The 25,468-nt window shown below is 42.4% G+C and overlaps 1 protein-coding gene across 2 annotated transcripts in view; it reads right to left on the bottom strand.

The window, feature by feature from the left end:
• The window catches only part of LOC118370153 (B-cell CLL/lymphoma 9 protein-like), a 109,853-nt gene that overhangs the window by 55,092 nt on the left and 29,293 nt on the right, over positions 1-25,468 (bottom strand). The window contains exon 1 of one of the 2 annotated variants that reach the window (XM_052499070.1): positions 1,504-1,629. The exons of the other annotated variant lie outside the window; for it this stretch is intronic. The gene's annotated coding sequence lies outside the window, so the exon portion shown is untranslated. Of the gene's footprint in view, positions 1-1,503; positions 1,630-25,468 lie in introns of those variants that run through there. 2 annotated transcript variants of the gene reach the window in all.

The following is a 25,468-nucleotide window of genomic DNA, read 5'->3' as shown; positions in this document are numbered from 1 at the left end:
ACTGTAGATGTTTAAAGGCAGTGAGTGGTCACTGAGTGAGACACAAACAACCGTTCACGACATTTTGAGAGTGGATAATAATTTGTATTTCTTGAAAAAAAAAAAAAGGTATTTCAAATTCATTCAGGCTTATCTAACAGCAGTCTTCCAGATACAGATTTCATTGCTTTTGCAATTAATCACCACTTTCCTCTCCTCTCCTCTCCGCTCCCCTTCCCTCTCATCTCCTCTTCATTCCTCTCCTCTCCTCTCCTCTCCTCTCCGCTCCCCTTCCCTCTCATCTCCTCTTCATTCCCCTCCTCTCCTCTCCTCTCCTCTCCCCTCCCCTCCTCTCCTCTCCGCTCCCCTTCCCTCTCATCTCCTCTTCATTCCCCTCCTCTCCTCTCCGCTCCCCTTCCCTCTCATCTCCTCTTCATTCCCATCCTCTCCTCTCTCCTTCCCTCTCATCTCCTCTTCATTCCCCTCCTCTACAATGGAGGTAGATATCTAAACAAGCTCCAATTAAATGAATGCACCTCTCTAGTGAAATTACACCAATGAGCTAGTCATCAACAAGGAATTTGATAGCAAACCATTCTATTGAGTGCCCTATAATTTATTCAATAACCGCTAATCAGGGAGCTGAAAACAGCAATAAAAATTGGATGTAATTGTTGTCATACAGAAATTAAATCATTCAGTTTAGAGTGGATACGTTGAACAACAACCTGGCAAATTAACTAATTAAATATTGATATCATATTGAAGTGAATCCTGTTCATTTGTGAGTAACGCACAGTTTTTTCCCGACCCAATAAGGAACCTTTGAAGACGATTTTTATCTCTCAGCTTGTTAGTCTGTGAGGTTTTTTGTCCGTGAATATATTTTTGCCCTGCGAAGAAATATGATCATTTGACTCTGAACAAACCTCATAACAAAGAAAAGTACTTCTGCTGAGCCAGCACTCTTGCCTTAATTAATTTTCACCACTTTTTTCCCCAGTGGACTTGTTTTACAATGTCCCTAGCTCTGGGTGCTTTGCTGTCACCACAAAGCACTTTCTTCACTCCTCCTGCAGGAACACTGGTGAGTCAAGGTGTGCCTCCCAGATGACACTCTATTCCCTATGTAGTGCAGTACTTTTGACCAGGACCCATAGGGCTGTGGTCAAAAGTAGTGCACGACATAAGGATTAGGGTGCCATTTGGGAAACATCCAAGGCTTTTAATAGTCTTTACTGCTGTAGACCATTTGTGAAACCAACAGCTTCAGGATATTCTATTACATTTACATTTGAGTCATTTAGCAGACGATCTTATCCAGAGAGACTTACAGGAGCAATTAGGGTTAAGTGCCTTGCTCAAAGGCACATTGACTGATTTTTCACATAGTCGGCTCAGGGATTTGGTTACTGGCCCAACACTCTCAACTGTTAGGCTACCTGCCGCCCCCTTCTATAGATGTCCTTGCTAAATACTGGCCAAGGAAACAAGTAATGTAAGCAATGAAATGCTGTGACTCACCTTTGTGTACCTCTGGTCCTTGTGTGTGTTGTGTGTGTCCATGTGCAAACATACAGTTGGAATCGGAAGTTTACATACACTTAGGTTGAAGTCATCAAAACTCATTTTTCAACCACTCCACAAATTTCTTGTTAAGAAACTATGGTTTTGGCAAGTCGGTTAGGACATCTACGTTGTGCATGACACAAGTCATTTTTCCAACAATTGTTTACAGACAGATTATTTCACTTATAATTAATTGTATCACAATTCCAGTGGGTCAGAAGTTCACATACACTAAGTTGACTGTGCCTTTAAACAGCTTGGAAAATTCCAGAACATTATGTAATGTCTTTAGAAGTTTCTGATAGGCTAATTGACATCATTTGAATCAATTGGAGGTGTACCTGTAGATGTATTTCAAGGTCTACCTTCAAACTCAGTGCCTCTTTGCTTGACATCATGGGAAAATCTAAAGAAATCAGCCAAGACCTCAGAAAAACAATTGTAGACCTCCACAAGTCTGGTTCATCCTTGGGAGCAATTTCCAAACGCCTGAAGGTACCAAGTTAATCTGTACAAACAATAGTACCCAAGTATAAACACCATGGAACAACGCAGCCATCATACCGCTCAGGAAGGAGACGTGTTCTGTTTCCTAGAGATGAACGTACTTTGGTGCGAAAAGTGCAAATCAATCCCAGAACAACAGCAAATGACCTTGTGAAGATGCTGGAGGAAACAGGTACAAAAGTATCTATATCCACAGTAAAACGAGTCCTATATCAACATAACCTGAAAGGCCGCTCAGCAAGGAAGAAGCCACTGCTCCAAAACCTCCATAAAAAGACAGACTACGGTTTGCAACTGCACATTGGGACTACTTTTTGGAGAAATGTCCTCTGGTCAGTTGTACAACGGGTGGGTCTAAATCCTTCATGCTGATTGGTTAAAACCACATTCCAGCCAATGTCTATTCCACAAGTTACCAACGGCTAAATCTATGACGTAAAAATGCCTATTTACTCTGTTCCATCTGACTGCGCAATCCACTGTCTCATCAGCTCAGCCAGGTAATTTATATACTTGATTTCCACTATTAAAAGCATCTAGATATTATCTCACATTTATTTTAGACTAACATTTATTTTTCAACATCAGAGATTTTGTATAAACCTTGCTGTCTGTCTCTATTACATTTGCAACATTGTTTCAATATTCAAATTCGATATCCAGCTGTCCCATAGTAATGAACGGGAGTCGGGATGAGACAGACAGGCATGCAGCGTTTCTCAGCCAGTCGAAATCATGAATCAGCTAGCATCATTTTTATGGATATATACAAAGAAATGTCAATAAAAATCAGGTAAAAACGAAACAAAGTGCAGCTAGTTTGCAGTCTTTCCAGCTTCAGTTGGAGGTGATTGTGTTAGCTGTGTTGTTGACTATCTCCTCTGAACAAGTGTCCTGATGAGAGAGCAAGTTTTCCATGCCAAGCAAGATCAAGCCTCATTAGCTCATTATTATGGATGTATCCAACTAAGTCTCGCTAGAAAACAGCTTAAATAAACGCAAATGCAACTACTTTGCTATTATTATGGCTACACTGTTAAACGACCAGCCCGCTTGGGTAGCAACACTAGATTTGTGTCGGGACTATATCTTGTGGAAGGATGAAATATCATGAATAAATGAATCAAAATGTTTAAAAAAATATGAAAATATGTAAATCAATATTTGAATATTTGTTTAAAAGTGATAATGTCCTTGAAGCCGGATTTTGGAGTATATATTGACACAGTTGACAACACCCGTGCCAATATATCCTCCAAACACCGGCTTCTCTGGCATTATCACTTAAATATGCAACAGAGCTATCATTGCAGTTCCATGCAGCTTCTAGGCACTGAGGGTTGCTGTATGGCTGTGAGAGGACTACCTCTATGAACACAGATAGAGGGCATGAGGGTGTCATAAATTCAGACAAGTAGCTCCTCTTTGTGGGGGGGGGTTCATCTATCCTAAAATCCCCCTAAGTCCCCACAACTACAGTAAAACAAGGAAGATTTTCCCTCGTGGGATAATTTCCCAAATCCTCATGGGGACAAAGGTTATTTAAGCTTAGAGGTTACGTTTAGGGTTGGGCTTACAATTAGGTTTAGGGTTAGAATTACGGTAAGGGTTTAGTGGTTAGGTATAGGGTTAGGAGTTAGGTTCAGGGATTTGTTTAGGGTTTGGGTAAGGGTTAGGGGTTAGGGAAAAAAGGATTTTGAATGGAAATTAATTTTAGGTCCCCATGTGTGTGTGTGTGTGTGTCTGTCTGTCTCTTTGCCTGCACCTATATCAGTGAACGTAGGTATCATTTTGAACCAAAGGTTTCAACTGTAAATTCCTTATCAATTCCTTTATAAACTGGATGCCCATGTAGACCACTTTTTCATGACTTACATCGTGGACATTGAGCAAGCTTCTCTATGAATACTGGAAGTCATGTGCAAGGTTAAGACTCGTTTGAGTGGAAATGAAATAAATCAGTTGGCTAGCAAGCATTGTGAGTGAATTACTCTTCATTATCACAAGACTGAACGACCTGGCAGATATAGAACTTTGTCAAAATTCAATTTAGCTGTCTTGTACTGTAATAAAAGGTTCAAAAGATGTCCAGGTTTATTCTTAGTCTCTCTAAGCATAATTCACAGGTCTCAATCAGAGACACAAGCATTAAAAGGTCACAGACAAGCCCGTCTGTGACCTGCAATCGATATCTATGCTATGCCGTAATATACTATACAATACTATATACTATTCCGTACTGTATGTAATACTATTGTATTCTATAGGATCCTTTTCTTATTTAACTGCATGCATACTGAGTTGAGCCAACCCTGCCCAGAGCTTAGGGTCTGACTAGTATTTTACATCCACAGCTGTGTGGAAATCAAAGTGACTGGTGCCATCAACTGCCCAGCAGACCAACTGCCCAGCAGACCAACTGCCCAGCAGACCAACTGCCCAGCAGACCAACTGCCCAGCAGACCAACTGCCCAGCAGACCAACTGCTCTGCTCCAAGGATCAGTAACCCATTTTATATAATACATCAACATGATGGGTGAGCGTTTGCCATGTTACGTTAAGGAATGAGGTTAGACTGAATGTTAGGTTTTTCAACAGCATTCTGTTATTTTCAAGACTACAAAACAAATAATGATCTTCTGTGTTAGTTTGTAGCCCGGTTCTATAGCCAGAGGTATGGCTATGCAGTAAGTATGGCTCAGTATAGATCCACCTGCTGCGATTTGGGTGGAAGCCGACCTGAACCGTACAGTGCTGGCTCTGAGATACTCTTTTGTCAACAGGAAACTATGCAGGAAGCGTAACACGACCAACAAGTGGTGACTTAAATGTAAATGTAAATGTTTATACACGTGATTTCTAACTGGTGATTCTGTTGTTTTTAATTGCATCGAGTGTAAACTGTCAGTCTTTCCCACCTGTCATCTCTCTGAGAGGACCACAATGGAAAAAGGCATTACTGTGTTTAATCCTTTATCATTTTTCATGTATATATTATTGTCTCTGGCTGGAGGACCACTACTTATCCATTCAATGAAATCAATCAATCTATAACGGTGTAATTAATGGCATTACATTTGTGGCACACACACAGGTGAGGTGATGGCAGGTAGGGCTACAAGATTCTCCTGGGGAATTGGAAATGAAAGGCGTATGATGCGTGGTCAGACTGCTCCATAAGTCATTCTGCGTCCCTCCAATGTAAATATACCTTAAAGCTAAGCTCAGCTCAATAGTATGAAAAGGGTATCCTATAACGGAGAACCAGTGGCTCAGAGAATCACTCACACCATTTTTCGGAACCCCATCCAGCTCAGAACTCCTCCCATGAGGAGGCTGTGAATATCAATGAGATTTCACTTGGCGGACCCCTTTGTTGTCTTGAGGCATCATTGAAAAATCAATATCTTTCTCCTAAACCTTGGCAATGTGGCAAGCTATTGACTTGGGAGGATTTTATCCTCTCATCTTCCTCATTCAAACACCGAAAACAAACAGCGGCAACCACACACTTGACGACTGTCACACCCTGACCTTAGTGTTCTTTGTTTTACTTTTTATTTTGGTTAGGTCAGGGTGTGACATGGGTGATGTATGTGTTTTGACTTGTATGTTTATAGGGCTGTTTCCTTTCTAGGTAGTTTGTATGTCTATGGTTGCCTAGATTGGTTCTCAATTAGAGGCAGCTGTCTATCGTTGTCTCTGATTGGGAACCATATTTAGGCAGCCATATTCTGTGGGTACTTTGTGGGTGGTTGTTTTCTGTCTTTGTGTCTATGCACCAGCTAGGACTGTTTTGGTTTTGCACATTTGTTGTTTTGGTATTTTGTAGCGTTCACTTTTTATGGTCTTTATTAAACATGTTGAACTCTAACCACGCTGTGCTTTGGTCCGATCCTTCGTCCACAGAAGAAAGACGTTACAACGACAGAGTCAGGCAAGGATAGAAGACACTGTAATCCGGGGGGGAAGCAACAATTCCATGTTTTAATAGAAGAAATGCAGCAAGAGAAATTTAACAAAAAAAATGTAATTGCTTAAATTTCTATTTACTTCCTGAATTGTATTGATCAACCCTGGCACCAATAGCTGAGTCCTCCTATAACATCCCAGTTATGTCAACAACAAACACAGCACCGTTGTCATCTACAGCCATGCTGGTAGGGTGGCACCATATCTTGTGCCGGTGGGATCTCTCTTTTCTCTGTGAATGTCCTATAAACAGAGTCAAGGCGGGGGGGAGACAGGAAACGGACCCAAGCTCCTGCAGGACAAAGGTCATTTGACCTTTGTAAATGTATATTGGTGTGAGAGTGTCCTGTGTTGACCCTGTTTATGGGGCTGGCCAGCCAGCTGGCAGGGTGGTGTGAGCAGGCGCAGTGATTTCATTTGGCCTTCCTTTGCGGGGAGAGCTTTATCAGTGCAGTGTAGCTGGCTAACATAGGCGTGTATGCATATGTGAGTGCATTTGTGTGTGTGTGTGTGTGGTGATGGCGTCAGAGGTCAAGTCTTGCAAGCTTCCTGTGGCCAAAAATTGACGAAGCACAGGCTTCCATCACACCCCGTCGGACACACACAGACCTCAAGTCTCTAGATACCTTAATATGACTCCAGGTCCTCACTGAACCAAATAGCTACTAGGAATGGTATAGGCCCATTCTCCCCTTTCAAGAGCAGCCAATTGCATGCACGTGCGTGTCTGTGTGCTAAAAGGGAAGTCAGCCAATCCAGCCAACCTCATTGACCCAAAACTGATTGACTGTTTCCAGGTCAGCCTCTATCTTGGTGTTGGGCAATTGCCACCTCTGGTTCTACAGCCACAGCCTTCCCTCAAACTGATTCCAGATCTTTTTAGGAAAGCAGTACTTGTCCATGTGGAGGAGAGCCAACACTGTTGCAATAACTGTTTTGCTCTTTTCCCCCCAAAATAACATGGCAGCCCTGCGAGAGCAGGCTAAAAATAAACCACTGACACGGTAGGAAGGCCAAGGAGGCAGAGAGAGAAACCAAAGGTATGGCTGCTCTCTCTCCCTCGCCTCAAGTACACACATTAACATTGACCCAATGCTCACTGTCAAGGCTATTTGGTTATCTAGGTTGTTTGTGTGTGGGTGCATGTATTCATTGAGATGTACAATGTATTTTTCAAGAGAGAGCTGTTTCAGAAAGGCAGCATTAGTATCTTTACCTGTTCACACTGATTCTGGTTTGGCACTCTCTGAGCTGAAATGATTATACGAGGTCTGCTTTATTTCTTAAGATTGTTTAAGTACAAACTTGGACAAGTATTCCCATTTTGCCCCAAAATATATTATCCTTTTAAAAATACTACTAAATTCATTATTCCCACCAAATGCTTTCATTCACATCTAATCCTGAGGCAAATCCTCAATCAAAATGCTTTCTTTATAATGAATGTATGCGATGGTGTGGATGACACACAAGAGTCAACTTGGGGAGGGGCTTGAATTTCATGAAGCATCCTTACAGTACCGACATTACGTGTACTGAAACACCTATCTGAATCTAAGCATGCAGGAGAGAGCTGTAGGAGAGAGCTTAGACAGTTACCTCGTTAAAGCTGTCATTAGAGAGGGATCACTGTGGCTGACAACGCCCCACCTACACACACAAATGCACACACACCCACTCGCACGCTCTAGCATACACACACATGCATGCATGCATGAATTCAGAGACACACACACACACACACACACACACACACACACACACACACACACACACACACACACACACACACACACACACACACACACACACACACACACACACACACACAGAGGGAAAACACACACATACAGGGTGCGGCACTGTTTACATCCAGACCCCCCCATGAGACCCATTTCACATTCCTCCACCAGCCTCCCTGCATTCTTTGCGTGGTGAGGAGGGGGCCTAACCGGTCTCTCTTTCCTACATCTCTCTCTTTCTCTCTGTTTCCTGCACTCCCTTTGTCTTTTTTCACTCTCTATCTCTCATTCAACACTCCTTTTCCCTCCCATTCTCTTTCACTGTTTATTGCAGTCCTTTCTTGGTAACCTCTTTCTCTCTCTTTCTCCTGACTTTTTAAAAACATTTCTCTCTCACTCACCAAGTCTCTCTCACATACACACCCCTCATCTATTTCTCTTTTTCTCCTAGTCCCCTTCCCATCTCCCTCCCTCCCACTCTCCATCTCTCTCAGTGAAGGTAATTTGGGAGTAATGAGAGCTGAGGAGAGCTAAGCTGAGTAGCCAGGGTGGACGAGAGGAGCGAGAGAGGAGCATATATTTGCATCAGTCGTCGGTCGGCGCCCCTCTTTCAACGGTTCCCTTTAGTCCAGTTTAATGGAGTCTCACACCAGGTCTTTGTCCTGCCACAGGGCTTTATACCTAACCCCACTCCTCCCTCATCTTTGTCCCTCCCACCAGAGAAAAGAAGGGGGAGCCAGACCGCATGGGAGCTAGAGGCAGTCTGCAGGCAGCGTCTCCTCTATCTAAATACAGGAGCCCCAATTTATTACAAACCCAGTGGTGGGAATAAGAGAGAGAGATAGAGGGAGAAAGACGAATTGGCGAAGGCACCCCGACAGTCTGCAGCACCCGGCCTCACCCTACTGCAATCAAGGAACCTACCAGGTACAACCCTAAATCCGTAACCATGAGCACCCTCTTAGATATCATCCCCACCAACTTGCCCTCTAACTACACCTCTGCTGTCTTCAACCAGGATCTCAGAGATCACTGCCTCATTGCCTGCGTCCGTAATTGGTCTGCAGTCAAACGACCAACCCTCATCACTGTCAAACGCTCCCAAAAACACTTCAGCGAGCAGGTCTTTTTAATCGACCTGGCCTGGGTATCCTGGAGGGATATTGACCTCATCCCATCAGTAGAGGATGCTTGGTTGCCCTTTAAAAGTGCTTTGCTCACCATCTTAAATAAGCATGCCCCATTCAAGAAATGTTGGACTAAGAACAGATCTAGCCCTTGGTTCACCCCAGACTTGACTGCCCTTGACCAACACAAAAACATCATGTGGCGTTTTGCATTAGCATTGAATAGCCCCCGCGATATGTAACTTTTCAGGGAAGTCAGGAACCAATATAAACAGGCAGTTCGGAAAGCCAAGGCTAGCTTTTTCAAATTTGCATCCTGTAGCGTAGCACTAATTCCAAAAAGTTTTGGGACACTGTCAAGTCCATGGAGAATAAGAGCACCTCCTCCCAGCTGCCCACTGCACCGAGGCTAGGAAACACTGTCACCACTGATAAATCTACGATAATCGATAATTTCATAAGCATTTTTCTACGGCTGGCATTGCTTTCAACCTGGCTACCCCTACCCCGGCCAACAGCTCGGCACCCCCTGCAGCAAATTGCCCAAGCCCCCCTTCTTCTCCTTCACCCAAATCCAGACTGCTGATGTTCTGAAAGAGCTGCAAAATCTGGATCCCCGCAAATCAACTGGGCTAGACAATCTGGACCCTCTCTTTCTAAAATTATCAGCTGAAATTGTTGCAACCCCTATTACTAGCCTGTTCAACCTCTCTTTCGTATCGTCTGAGATCCCCAAAGATTGGAAAGCTGCCGCGGTCATCCCCCTCTTCAAAAAGGGGAGACACTCTAGACCCAAACTGCTATAGACCTATATCCATCCTTCCCTGCCTTTCTAAAATCTTTGAAATGCTCTTCAACCGATTGCTGCCCGCACCCACCCGCCCGACCTGCATCACTACTCTGGACGGTTCTGACTTAGAATATGTGGACACTACAAATACCTAAGTGTCTGGTTAGACTGTAAACTCTCCTTCCAGACTCATATTAAACATCTCCAATCCAAAATTAAATCTAGAATCGGCTTCCTATTGCGCAACGACGCCTCCTTCACTCATGCTGCCAAATATACCCTCGTAGAACTGACTATCCTACCGATCCTTGACTTCGGCGATGTCATTTACAAAATAGCCTCCAACACTCTACTCAGCAAACTGGATGTTGTCTATCACAGTGCCATCCGTTTTGTCACCAAAGCCCCATATACTACCCACCACTGCGACCTGTATGCTCTCGTTGGCTGGCCCTCGCTACATATTCGTCTCCAAACTCACTGGATCCAGGTCATCTATAAGTCTTTGCTAGGCAAAGCCCCGCCTTATCTCAGCTCACGGGTCATCATAGCAACACCCACCCGTAGCATGCGCTTCAGCAGGTATATTTCACTGGTCATCCCCAAAGCCAACACCTATTTGGCCGCCTTTACATCCAGTTCTCTGCTGCCCATGACTGGAACTAAATGCAAAAATCAATGAAGCCAGAGATTTATATCTCCCTCTCTAACTTTAAGCATTAGCTGTCAGAGCAGCTTACAGATCATTGCACCTATACACAGCCCATCTGTAAATAACACACCCAACTACCTCATCCCCATATTGTTATTTATATTTTTTCTCTTTGCACCCCAGGATCTCTACTTAAATCATCATCTGCACAACTATCACTCCAGTGTTAATGCTAAATTGTAATTATTTTTGCCTCGATGGCCTATTTATTGTCTTTACCTCCCTAATCTTCTACATCTGCACACACTGTACATAGATTTTTCTATTGTGTTTTTGACTGTAAGTTTGTTTATGTGTAACCCTGTGTTGTTGTTTTTGTCACACTGCTTTGCTTTATCTTGGCCAGGTTGCAGTTGTAAATGAGAAATTGTTCTCAACTAGCTTACCTGGTTAAATAAAGGTGAAATAAATAAAATAAATAAATAAATAAAAAAGTCTGAAGTTAAATGTCTGCTGTTTGCTGATGATCTGGTGCTTCTGTCCCAAACCAAGGAGGGCCTACAGCAGCACCTTGGTCTTCGGCCTAGATTATGTCCAGACCTGGGCCCTGACAGTAAATCTCAGTAAGAGAAAAATAATGGTCTTCCAGTTGCCAGGACCACAAATACAAATCATACACCGTTGTTCTAGAGCACACAAAAAAATATATACATACCTCAGCCTAAACATCAGCGCCACAGGTAACAAAGCTGTGAAAGAAGGGCATTCTCTGCAATCCAAAGCATCATAAAATTTGACACACAAATTAGGTTCTGGCTAAAAATACTTGAATCAGTCATAGAACCCATTGCCCTTTAAGGTTGTGAGGTGTGGGGTCCGCTCACCAACCAAGAATTCACAAAATGAGAAAAACACCAAATTGAGACTCTGCATGCAGAATTCTGCAAAAATATCCTTATAACATAAAACACCAAATAATGCATGCAGAGCAGCATTAGGCCGATACCCACTAATTATCAATATCCAGAAAAGAGCCATTAAATTCTACAACCACCTAAAAGGAAGAGATTCCCAAACCTTCCATAACAAAGCCATCACCTACAGAGAGATAAACCTAGAGAAGAGTCCCCTAAGCAAGCTGGTCCTGGGGCTCTGTTCACAAACACAAACAGACCCCACAGAGCCCCGGACAGCAACGCAATTATACCCAACCAAATCATGAGAAAACAAATAGATAATTACCTGACACATTGGAAATAATGAACAAATGACCATATTAGAGACATATGTTTCCCTCAGATTACACAGACCTACAAAGAATTCAAAAACACATCTAATTTTGATAAACTCCCATGTCTATTGGGTGAAATACCACAGTGTGCCATCACAGCAGCAAGATTTGTGACCTGTTGCCACAAGAAAAGGGCAACCAGTGAAGAACAAACACCAATGTAAATATAAACCATATTTTATGGTGATTTATTTTCCCTTTTGTACTTGAACTATTTGCACATCGTTACAACACTGTACAGTATATAGACATAACATGACATTTGAAATGTCTTTATTCTTTTGGAGCTTTTGTGAGTGTAATGTTTACTGTTTATTTTTTATGGTTTATTTAATTTCGTGTTTATATTCTATTTCACTTGCATTGGCAATGTAAACATGTTTCCCATGCCAATAAAGCGAGACAATATAGCCCTTTGAATTGAGTCAGAGAAAGGGAGATAGAGAGACAGAGAGAGACAGAGACCGAGACCGAGAGAATGACAGACAGAGAGAGAGAGAGAGAGAGACAGTGACACAGAGAAAGAGAGAGAGAGAGAAAGAGAGGAACACAGATACACAGAGGAGAGAGAGAGACAGAAAGAAAGAGAAACAGAGAAATATATACAGAAGAGAGGTAGAGGTAGAGAGAGAGAGAGAGAGGTAGCGAGAGAGACAGAAAGAAAGAGAAACAGAGAAATATATACAGAGGAGAGGTAGAGGTAGAGAGAGAGAGATAAAGAAAGTAAAAGAGAGAAAACAGAGAAGAAACCAACTGGTGGGAAGCTATTATATGGCGTAGTAGCATCTGTGGCCCTCCGATTTTGAGTCTAAATGTGATTTTCCCCTCCATACCGAGAGAGAACACTGAGCCAGACAGTCCTCTGGAAATTACCGGCCGAGTGAAATGGTAAACAGGCAAGAAGAAGCACACCAAATACATCTGCCTTGCCGACAGCCTCTTCTCTTACATACCATCAGCCTCGGCTATAAATTCCAACGTCGTCTAATTGAAGTGAAATGCCTTCAAGAGAACTGTAAATAGTGCCTTTCCTTCTAAATGTACTTATACATTGCACTGCTGTACCCTGTGTTGTGTTGTGTTGTGCTGTTCTGTTCTGTGCTGTGCTGTGCAGTGCTGTGTTGTGCTGTGTTTTGCTGTGTTGTGTCATGCTGTGTTGTGATTCTGTTCCTCAGATTGACACTTGCTTGATAGAGTGGCCACATCTCATCAGTCACCCCATTCATGTGTGTGCATCTATTCAGTCAGCTCATCCACAACAAGAGACAGGCCACCTAAACACTACACTTCAAATCTGCCTTTTCTTTACATCATCACTACACCATGTATTGTACCCCATTTTCTCCCAACACAAAAACATCACCATATGATGCATGCATGTACACTCCCAGCAGCACGATCACCTGTCTAATCATTGAGATTGATACATAATTCAGCATGATGACAAAATAACAAGGCTGATAGACCACATGGTCATATGTATGTTAGCTAGCTATCGTCTCTCTGCATCTAACGACTATGTCGGTACCAATATCCAGTTCAGTTAAAACAATGTTGGGTTGGAAATGGCAGTTGGACAGACAGGAGTGTAATTGTGTGGGTGGAGAACATGAGGAGGAGAGGAAGAGGTGGTAATCAGATGAATAAATGGCAGTGACCGAAGGTCCCTGTGCATCGCTGTTCCTGGTCTTACCCTTAATTACCTGCTTCCACCTCACTTCCTCTGAAGACTCAGACTGCTGGAGCAAGGTGACATCTCACTCTCTCTCTCTTTCTTTCTCTCTCGCACACACACGGACACGCAAGTATGCACAAACACATACACACATGCAAAAACACACACATCCCACTGGGCACAGACGTCAGTACAAGGTCTAGTTTTGGTTTACATTTGGTTGAGTTGTCAATTAACATGAATTCAACGTGAATTCAACCAAAAAGGGTGAAGAAAAATGCTAAATTCTGTTACGGTTGATTACTTTTTGCAAATCCAATCAGTTTTCCACATTGATTCAACATTACATTCACATTACATTTTTCAGTTGAAATGAAATGACACCAGTTTTTGCACACATGCTTGCTCGCACGCGCACACACGTGCACACACACACACACACACACACACACACACACACACACACACACACACACACACACACACACACACACACACACACACACACACACGGCCCGCCCATTTGTATTAAAACAATAATATATATTGTTTGGGTTATATTTTACATGCTCTTAAAAGTGTAGTAAATGTGTACATTTTTCTGTTTCAAACAGAAATAGTTCAATACAAGCTGTTCAGGTAGTTACTACTCTGCCCCTCAGTGACTGCCAGCAGTAGCAGCAGCTTCACATCCCTTTTGACAGGTATTTGCTATGAGGGGGAACCGCCCTTAGACGGCACGCCATAATTTGGGTTTAATAAAAAAAAGTTTTACGCATTCCAGCGTCTGTCTCCCAATCCTTCATACCAACGTGACATAAAGGTTACATTTTTTTTAAATATGTACGTTTTGTGGACAAAAACAGCATAATTCCAGGTGTATCACAAAGCATTATCAAATTAATTAACCAGCTACAGTAATTATGAGAAACGTTGTGAAATAGTTTGGTACATTTTTGGGGTCAAATTAACCAGTTATATACAGTTGAAGTCGGAAGTTTACATACACTAACATGCTGTCCAGAATGGACACGTCGCGTGCGTGAGCATTTCAAAATATATTTTTTAAATCCACGTTATTCAATTATTGCACCCACAATGCTCGCGCACGCGAATGAGCGTCTGCGTTGCCAAGGGCTAAAATAGAAGTCATTCCTATTTCTGACGCAGATCTCGCTGCAAGTCCTGCCTCTCCCATCTCCTCAATGGTTTACAGAAGGAGGTACCCACGTGCCATCTCCTCATTGGTTATACCCACGTGGGTGATTGAAAGACAAACTGTTTTGCCGGTCGTCATGGTAATACTATGAAAGTTTAGATGCCAATCACCATATAACTTCAAAGATGAAAAAGCCTGGAAGGAGGAGAGATGAATAGAAACGATTCGGTTGATCGTTTCAGGTAAAATAACAACTGAATGTTTATATCCCAGGAAAAATTAGCTAGCAACAGCAAGCTAGCTAAATAGGACAAATTAGCTAGCATGTGCAAGCTAGCCAGCTAAATTGCTATAAATGTTTAATGCTTTTCGAACTGTCCCCAAATTAATGTAATTGATTCAGAGTTTGTTTTGATATTTTAACCTGCGTTTTGTGATTGCGTTTGGTGTGGGGGGACAAAACACATTTATGCACGATGGTGCACATTCCGTGTCAGGTTGGAGTCATTAACACTCGTTTTTCAACCACTCCACAATTTCTTGTCAACAAACTATAGTTTTGGCAAGTCGGTTTGGGACATCTACTTTGTGCATGACACAAGTTATTTTTCCAACAATTGTTTACAGACAGATTATTTCACTTATCATTCACTGTATCACAATTCCAGTGGGTCAGAAGTTTACATACACTAAGTTGACTGTGCCTTTAAACAGCTTGGAAAATTCTATAAAATTATGTCATGGCTTTAGAAGCTTCTGATAGGCTTCTGATCAGTTGAATCAATTGGTGGTGTACCTGTGGATGTATTTCAAGGCCTACCTTGAAACTCAGTGCCTCTTCGCTTGACATTATGGGAAAATCAAAATAAATCAGCCAAGACCTCAGAAAAACAATGGTAGACCTCCACAAGTCTGGTTCATCCTTGGGAGCAATTTCCAAACGCCTGAAGGTACAAACATAAACACCATGGGACCACACAGCCGTCATACCGCTTGGGAAGGAGACCCGTTCTGTCTCCTAGAGATGAACGTACTTTGGTGAAAAGTGCAAATCAATCCCAGAACAACAGCAAATTACCTTGTGAAGATGCTGGAGGAAACAGGTACAAAAGTATCTATATCCACAGTAAAACGAGTCTTGTATCGACATAACCTGAAAGGCCGCTCAGCAAGGAAGAAGCCACTGCTCCAAAACTGCCATACAAAAGCCGGACTATGGTTTGCAACTGCACATTTGGACAAAGATCGTACTTTTTGGAGAAATGTCCTCTGGTCTGATGAAACAAAAATAGAACTGTTTGGCCATAATGACCATCGTTATGTTTGGAGGAAAAGGGGGAGGCTTGCATGCCGAAGAACACCATCCCAACTGTGAAGCACGGGGGTGGCAGCATCATGTTATGGCAGTAATTTGCTGCAGTAGGAACTGGTGCACTTCACAAAATAAATGGCATCATGAAGATAGAAAATTATGTGGATATATTGAAGCAGCATCTCAAGAAATCAGTCAAGAAGTTAAAGCTTGGCTGCAAATGGGTCTTCCAAATGGACAATGACTCCAAGCATACTTCTAAAGTTGTGGCAAAATGGCTTAAGGACAACAAAGTCAAGCTATTGGAGTGGCCATCATAAGGCCCTGACCTCAATCCCATAGAACATTTGTGGGCAGAACTGGAAAAGCATGTGCGAGCAAGGAGGCCTACAAACCTGACTCAGTTACACCAGCTCTGTCAGGACGAATGGGCCAAAATTCACCCAACTTATTGTGGGAAGCCATTTAAATGCAATGCTACCAAATACTAATTGAGTGTATGTAAACTTCTGACCCACTGAGGATGTGATGAAGAAATAACAGCTGAAATAAATCATGCTCTCTTCCATTATTCTGACATTTCGCATTCTTAAAATTAAGTGGTGATCCTAACTGACCTAAAACAGGGCATTTTTACTAGGATTAAATGTCAGGAATTATGAAAAACTGAGTTTAAATGTATTTGGCTAAGGTGTATGTAAACTTCCGACTTCAACTGTACCTTTGATAAGCAGCTAACTAGCTATAGCTAGCTGGAGGCTTGCACGATAGTTATCTCCCATGCCGAATTCAAATCTTTCAAAACTAATATCTGACTAACTCTGAAATATGAAGTTATTTCAAAATAAAGATTATCTGGCTAGCGCATCATGCTTTGTGACATTATGTTAGCTAGCTTTCCTCAGTTAGATAATGTGTTTTCACTTATTGCATCTGCATGCTTGGTGCGTTCTCCCGGGTGCACTCGTTCGTTCCTGAGCTGGCTGCCAGTTCTAAATAGTCGAATCTGTTCGAAATAGTGGCAGCATGTGCAGCAGTGGCCATTCGGTTTCTGACAAGCAAAAGGGAAATAGGTGTATTTGTGGTGTTGTTCAAATGCACAGATCGCATTATATATCGTCACAAAGAAACCGGTAGCTCGAAAACTTGGCATCATAATTCTGCCACGCTGCTTTGTTGGCAACTCCAACCACCTCGGGTCTCGGGTATTCAGCTATCAGTGCCCCCCTCCCCCCCACACACACACTCTCCCTCTCTCTTTCTGACTCTTCTATCACGTGTCACTCTGTCTCTCCCTCCATCTCTTTCCCTCTACGTGTACAGTATCTTTCTCTTCTTTGCCTATTTTTCTGTCCTCGTCACGTTCCCTCCTTCTCTCCCACCATTTCTATGCAGTTAATACTGTCATGGTTCCACCTGCCACCAGAGGGTGGCAGAGACCGTCCTGGAGACGTTAATGACACTCATGTGTGTCTTAGTACTAATTATGATTTCCCTTTAAGAGAGGTGTGTTTTCGGTTTCCCTTTGCAGCAGCTGGATTTCGGTTCCCTGTGTGTTCATCCCCAGGGTGAGTGGTCTCGCCCTAATGTTTGTTGCTTTTCCATTATCGTTATGTTCTCATTTTTCGAGTAAAGTATTTACGTTTATCCTGAATCATTGATTCCTCGTCTGGTCCATTCTCTGCACCTGGGTCCAACCACGTCAGAAGTACAGAGACACAGTGGAGCTGAAGCATGGGACTGAAAACAAACAACAGAGAACCTTTGTAAACACACTGTGACTTTAAAATGTATATAGTATGTATACGCTGGAAGTAGAAGCTTAAGTGTTGTTGTCCATTAGTTTACCCTAATTAGGGGAGGGGTGGTAGGGTTAGGGGAACATAATAAAGGAAAATATATATTTTAAAATGATATATTCTTTAATTTATATATATACCCAAAAAATGTGGGATTGGAAATGATACAGACAATTACATTGATGGAAGCCACAATCTATCTGCAATATTAAAGCTGATATACCCCCTACATAAAATGTGTGTGTATATATAAGAATACAGAGAGAGACGGGAGAGATAGCTGTGGGTGTGTGTTCTGATTCTGTACTCTGGCTGAGATGTCTCTCCAGACAGTGCACTATTTCTGTCATCCTACTCAGTTTCCCAGGTGTAATCGGAAGCCAAGCAGCCTTCTGTGACTTTATGCTCCAGGCAAGCTGCTCCCAGACCCTTACTTTACACCAATAAGAGCTCGACACACTCCCACAGTAACACAAAGATATGCCTCGTTGAGTTGTTCCCGTTTTTATAAATCAAGCATCTTTAGAAAGAGCATTAATAATCAAATCTTTATGTTTTTGAGACTGTGGGTATTTCATCCATATAACAACTGATTCCACCTGTACTGCCTTCGGACAAACTAAAGCCAGGATTTAATTCAAGGAGCATTAGAGCATCATTTACACTTGAGCCGACCTGCGCAGCGTTTACCATAAATGTGGTATCCCCGAACATTAGGGAAAATGCCTTTAAAAAGGTGCGTTGTAAGTTGTATAGTGTGCTGCGCTGTAACGCCTTGCGTTGAATTTCAGCCCAAGTGGTTCAAAAACAGTCATCGGTGGAAAACAAATGAAGCTCTTCCTGGAACAGACATACAGTGGACTATTTATTTTCTACCAAGAATGTCTGCCCTTTACAGCCATCTGAGGTAGAACCTCACGCATAAACACACACACACACACACACACACACACACACACACACACACACACACACACACACACACACACACACACACACACACACACACACACACACACAGAGCTCTTCATTCATTACTCAGTACGATACTGAAAAGCAACCAAATGAACACCACTTTATCAAAGCAGCAAATGACCCTGTTCATCGAAGCAGCAAAGCAACTTCTGAAATAGAATTGGGATCCATTCCAAAATATGAATTCACAGTCAATCAAATCGTTATACAACAGTCAATACATTGGCAATGACATGAGGATGTCATCCATAACTACTAGGATACCTACTGTCAACAATACGTCAATGGTGAGCTACCAGCAAACAACAAATCTCAAAAAAGCTGTCATTTGGGACAGTAAGTAAAGAAACTGCAGTCATGCACCTCAATTGAAAGTACATTTTGTGTACATAAAACAAAATCTATTGGAGTGTTCCTTTAAAATGCTTTCGGCTCCAGATAAAATTCCTGGGATTCCTCTCTGTCTGGCCTGGATGTATCCCGTTTGTGGGACTGTGAACACTGGGAAAAAACCAACGATGAGGCAGGAGGACACAAAAAGATCTGCCCTCCATCTGGGATTCAAGTAACAACAAAGCGCCGACCACCTTTTTTGGTAAACAGCTGAGGGACGGGGCTGGATGGTCAGTCCTTGCATCCATATCACCGTCTATGAATTTAAGAATGGTTGCATTTCGCCAACCCCATCCCTCAGCTGTTTGCCAAAAAAAGTGGTGGGGGTTGTTTAAATCCTAGATTGTCCTTTTAGAGAATGACCACATCTGGCCACAATGGACATTATGTTATGAGCTCCAAGACATGGGGTGAGTAGGTTTATCTATATCACACAGAGGATCAATATGGTTTACAGTATACACAGCCATTAATGCTTGGCGTGGTTTCAAGTTTTTAATGTCACGTGCACAGGTACAGTGAAATGCCTTTCTTGCAAACTCTAAACCCAACAATGCAGTGATCAACATCGATGTAGCACTAAAAATAGCATGAGGTAGAACAAAAACACAGAACAAATAAAAATAAGAAAAACACAAGAAAGTAAGAAGCTATATACAGGGTCAGTTCCAATACTATATTTACAATGTGCAAAGATACTGGAGTGATAGAGGTAGGTATATAAATATTTAGGGATAATGTGACTAGGCACCTAGGCATCAGGATATACACAGATAATGTATTAGGACACCTGCTCGTCAAACAAATATGGAGTTGGTTCCCCCTTGCTGCTATAACAGCCTGCACTTTTCTTGGAAGGCTTTCCACTCGATGTCGGAACATTGCTGAGGGGACTTGCATCCATTCAGCCACAAGAGCATTAGTCAGGTCAGGCACTGATTTTGGGCGATTAGGCCTGGCTCGCAGTTGGCGTTCCAATTCATCCCAAAGATGTTCGATGGGGTTGAGATCAGGGCTCTGTGCAGTCCAGTAAAGTTCTTCCACACCGATCTCGACAAACCATTTCTGTATGGACCTCGCTTTGTGCACTGGGGTGTTGTCATGCTGAAACAGGAAAGGGCCTTCCCCAAACTGTTGCCCTAAAGACGGAAGCACAAAATTGTCTAGAATGTATGCTGTAGCTTTAGGATATTCCTTTACTGGAACGAAGGGGTCTAGCCCGAACCAGTAAAAACAGCCCCAGACCATTTTTCTCCTCCACCAAACCTTACAGTTGGCACTATGCATTGGGGCTGGTAGCGTTCTCCTGGCATCTTCCATACCCAGATTTGTCCGTCAGACTGGCAGATGGCGAAGCGTGATTCATTACTCCAGAGAACGCGTTTCCACGGCCAGAGAGTCCAATGGCGGCGAGCTTAGCACCACTCCAGCCAAAACTTGGCATTGCGCATGGTGATCTTAGGCTTGTATGCGGCTGCTCGGCCATGGAAACCATTTCATGATGCTACCGACGAATAGTTATTGTGCTGACGTTGCTTCCAGGGGCAATTTGGAACTGGTAGTGAGTGTTGCAACTGAGAGTAGACCATTTTTACGCGCTTCGCGCTACAGCACTTGCCGGTCCCGTTCTTTGAGCTTGTACAACGTACCACTTCGCCATTTAGCCGTTGTTGCTCCTAGATGTTTCAAATTCACAATAACAACACTTACAGTTGACCGGGGCAGCTCTAGCAGGGAATAAATTTGACAAACTGATTTGTTGGAAAGGTGGCATCATATGACGGTGCCACGTTGAAAGTCACTGAGCTCTCCAGTACAGGCCATTCCGCTGCCAGTCTTTGTCTTTGGAGATTGCATGGCTTTGTGCTCGATTTCATACACCTATCCACAACGGTTGTGGCTGAAATATCTGAATCAACTAATTTGAAGGGTTGTCCACATACCTTTGTATATACAGTGCCTTGCGAAAGTATTCGGCCCCCTTGAACTTTGCGACCTTTTGCCACATTTCAGGCTTCAAACATAAAGATATAAAACTGTATTTTTTTGTGAAGAATCAACAACAAGTGGGACACAATCATGAAGTGGAACGACATTTATTGGATATTTCAAACTTTTTTAACAAAGCAAAAACTGAAAAATTGGGCGTGCAAAATTATTCGGCCCCCTTAAGTTAATACTTTGTAGCGCCACCTTTTGCTGCGATTACAGCTGTAAGTCGCTTGGGGTATGTCTCTATCAGTTTTGCACATCGAGAGACTGAAATTTTTTCCCATTCCTCCTTGCAAAACAGCTCGAGCTCAGTGAGGTTGGATGGAGAGCATTTGTGAACAGCAGTTTTCAGTTCTTTCCACAGATTCTCGATTGGATTCAGGTCTGGACTTTGACTTGGCTATTCTAACACCTGGATATGTTTATTTTTGAACCATTCCATTGTAGATTTTGCTTTATGTTTTGGATCATTGTCTTGTTGGAAGACAAATCTCAGTCCCAGTCTCAGGTCTTTTGCAGACTCCATCAGGTTCTTCCAGAATGGTCCTGTATTTGGCTCCATCCATCTTCCCATCAATTTTAACCATCTTCCCTGTTCCTGCTGAAGGAAAAGCAGGCCGAAACCATGATGCTGCCATTACCATGTTTGACAGTGGGGATGGTGTGTTCAGGGTGATGAACTGTGTTGCTTTTACGCCAAACATAACGTTTTGCATTGTTGCCAAAAAGTTCAATTTTGGTTTCATCTGACCAGAGCACCTTCTTCCACATGTTTGGTGTGTCTCCCAGGTGGCTTGTGGCAAACTTTAAACAACACTTTTTATGGATATCTTTAAGAAATGGCTTTCTTCTTGCCACTCTTCCATAAAGGCCAGATTTGTGCAATATACGACTGATTGTTGTCCTATGGACAGAGTCTCCCACCTCAGCTGTAGATCTCTGCAGTTCATCCAGAGTGATCATGGGCCTCTTGGCTGCATCTCTGATCAGTCTTCTCCTTGTATGAGCTGAAAGTTTAGAGGGACGGCCAGGTCTTGGTAGATTTGCAGTGGTCTGATACTCCATCCATTTCAATATTATCGCTTGCACAGTGCTCCTTGGGATGTTTAAAGCTTGGGAAATCTTTTTGTATCCAAATCCGGCTTTAAACTTCTTCACAACAGTATCTCGGACCTGCCTGGTGTGTTCCTTATTCTTCATGATGCTCTCTGCGCTTTTAACGGACCTCTGAGACTATCACAGTGCAGGTGCATTTATACGGAGACTTGATTACACACAGGTGGATTGTATTTATCATCATTAGTCATTTAGGTCAACATTGGATCATTCAGAGATCCTCACTGAACTTCTGGAGAGTGTTTGCTGCACTGAAAGTAAAGGGGCTGAATAATTTTGCACGCCCAATTCTTCAGTTTTTGATTTGTTAAAAAAGTTTGAAATATCCAATAAATGTCGTTCCACTTCATGATTGTGTCCCACTTGTTGTTGATTCTTCACACAAAAAATACAGTTTTATATCTTTATGTTTGAAGCCTGAAATGTGGCAAAAGGTCGCAAAGTTCAAGGGGGCCGAATACTTTCGCAAGGCACTGTACCTTTGCCATGGAGTGTATGATAGTAGCAACAGTGTAACTGATGATTGTATTTGAGTGTGTGTGGAGTCAGTATAAATGTGTCTGTATGTTATGTGTGTTTTGGAGTTTCAGTGTGTGTGAGTATGTAGAGTCATGTGAGTGTGCAAAAATACAAATAAAATACAAGGGTCAACTCAGATAGTCTGTGTACCCATTCTGGCTTTCGGGATCGAAGCTGTTCAGGAGCCTGTCGGTGTCAGAGTTGATGCACCAGTACCGCTTGCTCTGCTAAAGCAGAGAGAAAAGTCTATGACTTGGGTGGCTGAAGTCCTTAACGATTTTCTGTGATTTACTTTATAGAGGTCCTGGGTGGCAGTGAGGTTGGTCCCAGTGATGTACCGGGCTGTCCACACCACCCTCTGTAGAGCCATACGATCGAGGGCGGTGCTGTTGCCAAGCAGTGAAGCAGTCAAGATTCTCTCAATGGTGTAGATGTATAACTTTTTGTGGATTTAAGGACCCATGACAAACCTTTTTTAACTTCCTGAGGAGGAAGAGGCGCTGTCCTTAGGGATTTCGACACAGAGGAACGTGAAGCTCTCCACGTGGGCTGTTATGGTGACTGTATTAAAGCCACACTGGCGGTCAAGAGTAAGCTCTGATGCTGCGGATGTTCGTTAGTAGCGGATGCATCACAACCGGCCGTGGTTGGGAGTCCCATAGGGTGGTGCACAATTGGCCCAGCGTCGTCCGGGTTTGGCTGGGGTAGGCCAATATAAATAAAAATAGCCTACCAAACTTGTTAACTGCCTTGTACACAGCACTCTTTTGTCCCTATAATCCCTCTGACGTCAATGCAAATGTATTCGAAAATCTAATCAAACACTTCATGAGAGTCCTTGGGCTCATGTTGCGCAACATTTCTATAGGCTATGCAATTGCGGGAGAAAACAGAGTGATGTCCTCTACTAAATAGAGGAGGATCCCATCAGCTTTCTATAGGCTAGGCCTACTATATTTATTTCACAACTTTCCTAATATTAATCACATTGCTTCTCTTTACAACAGGAGTATGTATATCCTACCTGGCTGGCATTAAAATTAACCACAGGAAAAGCGTCTTCCATTCGCAATTTCGAGACAGGTGCATGATAATGGTCCATTTGAAATCACAACAAATTTCACTTATATATTATTTAGTATATGTAAAGACAAGATTAAATCAAGAATTGTCTGATGGTGTCAATATTAGCCTGTCCCTTGTGAATGATATTTTATTACTTATTAATTACTCGCACACCTCATGTAGCCTAGCCCATATGCATAATATGTTTTAATAAGGTTTGTATCACAACTAAAGTGGCCAAATATCTTCTTAAAATTAAGCGCATTACTGCGATTTACAAGGGGCGTAGGGCCTAAGTGGCATACATATGCAGCGCGTGAGTTTCAAGTTTGGGGAAGATCATTTTCACCATAGAAATGCACCTTTATAATAAAAGCATTACATGCATAATCGCTTTTGCGGTCACTTTTGAGAATGGTGCTTTCCTGCTAGTGGAACATTCAAACTTATAGCCTACTACCATGTGTGCATTGCTGCGCATATAATGTGAAGAAATAGCCTAATAGTTTATCAACATTTTAAGCTAAACGTTCTGATCAGTTACATCAGCCTCATTGCTTAAATATATATTTTTATGCTAGTGGTTGAATTAATTTGGGATCTACAGAATCTCGCACAGAATAGGTCAACTTTTGTACTACGGGGGATCGCAGATTGATGTAGGCTAGTGCTTTTGTTGCTCATTCGGCCTACTCACCTTGTTGGCTGACAAAAAGTAAATATGGAGAGTTCTTCCAATATCTTCAATATGCACCTCGGAATTAGATAAGGCCACGCGCGGTTGCGTCCCCGATGTGTCTGTCTTCACTTGAGGCCTATCAGAAAGACCCGATCACCTGACAGAGAGCCATGCAAGTGAGAGGTGCTTCGGCACACGCAGCTGGGAGAAGGGAATTCTAATTATATTCAGCCCCAAGGGCACAACCGCCACTGGCCACAAAAGGCATGGATTTTTTTTAGGGGACATTACAGCCACACAAAGGGCATACTGCCAGGAAATTCAAGGCTTTATCAAGTGCTTGTCAAATTGTGAATAAGAGCCTGATCAAGTGTATACAGCCAGCGCAAAAAACAAACAAAGCATAGCTCATGCCTTTCATGCAACATTCTAAGTCACATGCATGCAGAATTAGAATGTATTAAAAATCAAAACATATAGCCCAAAGTTTGTATCACAACTAAAGTTACCTAAATAGCTCTAAATTAAGCACACAGGAGCACCTGTTTCTTTGTTAACTGCTCAACACAGAATAGCCACGTGCGCACTCCCTCAAATCGTTAGGAGAAAATATCCTTTCTATTTTATTCAGCTATGTTCAATTGTATTCTTCATACTATAATCAAAATAATGTCACAGAAGTCTAATCAAATATTGTCTGCTAGATTAACTAGTGTAGTCCACAGCCATATGACGTAGCCAGATCAGGGCCTAACATAAGGACAACTCTGAGTATGCTATTCGGTTCTTCTGAAATAGACTCAATTTCCTTCCTATCGTGTTATTTTAGAGCCGTCGAAAATAAGTTATGGATTTACTGTGATGATGTAGGCTATATTACATGGATTTATTAGACTTGGTCAAAATGTAGAAGTTCCAAAAGGTGTGCATCAGGGGCTTGTAGGTTATGCATGGAAGCCAGGAGATGCTGAATGTGTGTAATACCCTGTTAAAACATACATTTAGAACTATGGTTTAATAGTGATAATAATATGTGGATGTATATTTTGTATACCATGTATACATTTAATCCGATTTGCTTTATTTACACAAGCTCTGTATTACTACAGCCTTCGCTGCTGGTCCTATGTTAGAGTTTCTGTTGAGGTGAAAAT

This window comes from Oncorhynchus keta, chromosome 37 (genome assembly GCF_023373465.1).
Source record: "Oncorhynchus keta strain PuntledgeMale-10-30-2019 chromosome 37, Oket_V2, whole genome shotgun sequence".
NCBI lineage: Eukaryota > Metazoa > Chordata > Actinopteri > Salmoniformes > Salmonidae > Oncorhynchus > Oncorhynchus keta.
Note: the sequence above shows the minus strand (reverse complement) of the source record. Positions and strands in the feature narration are given on the sequence as shown.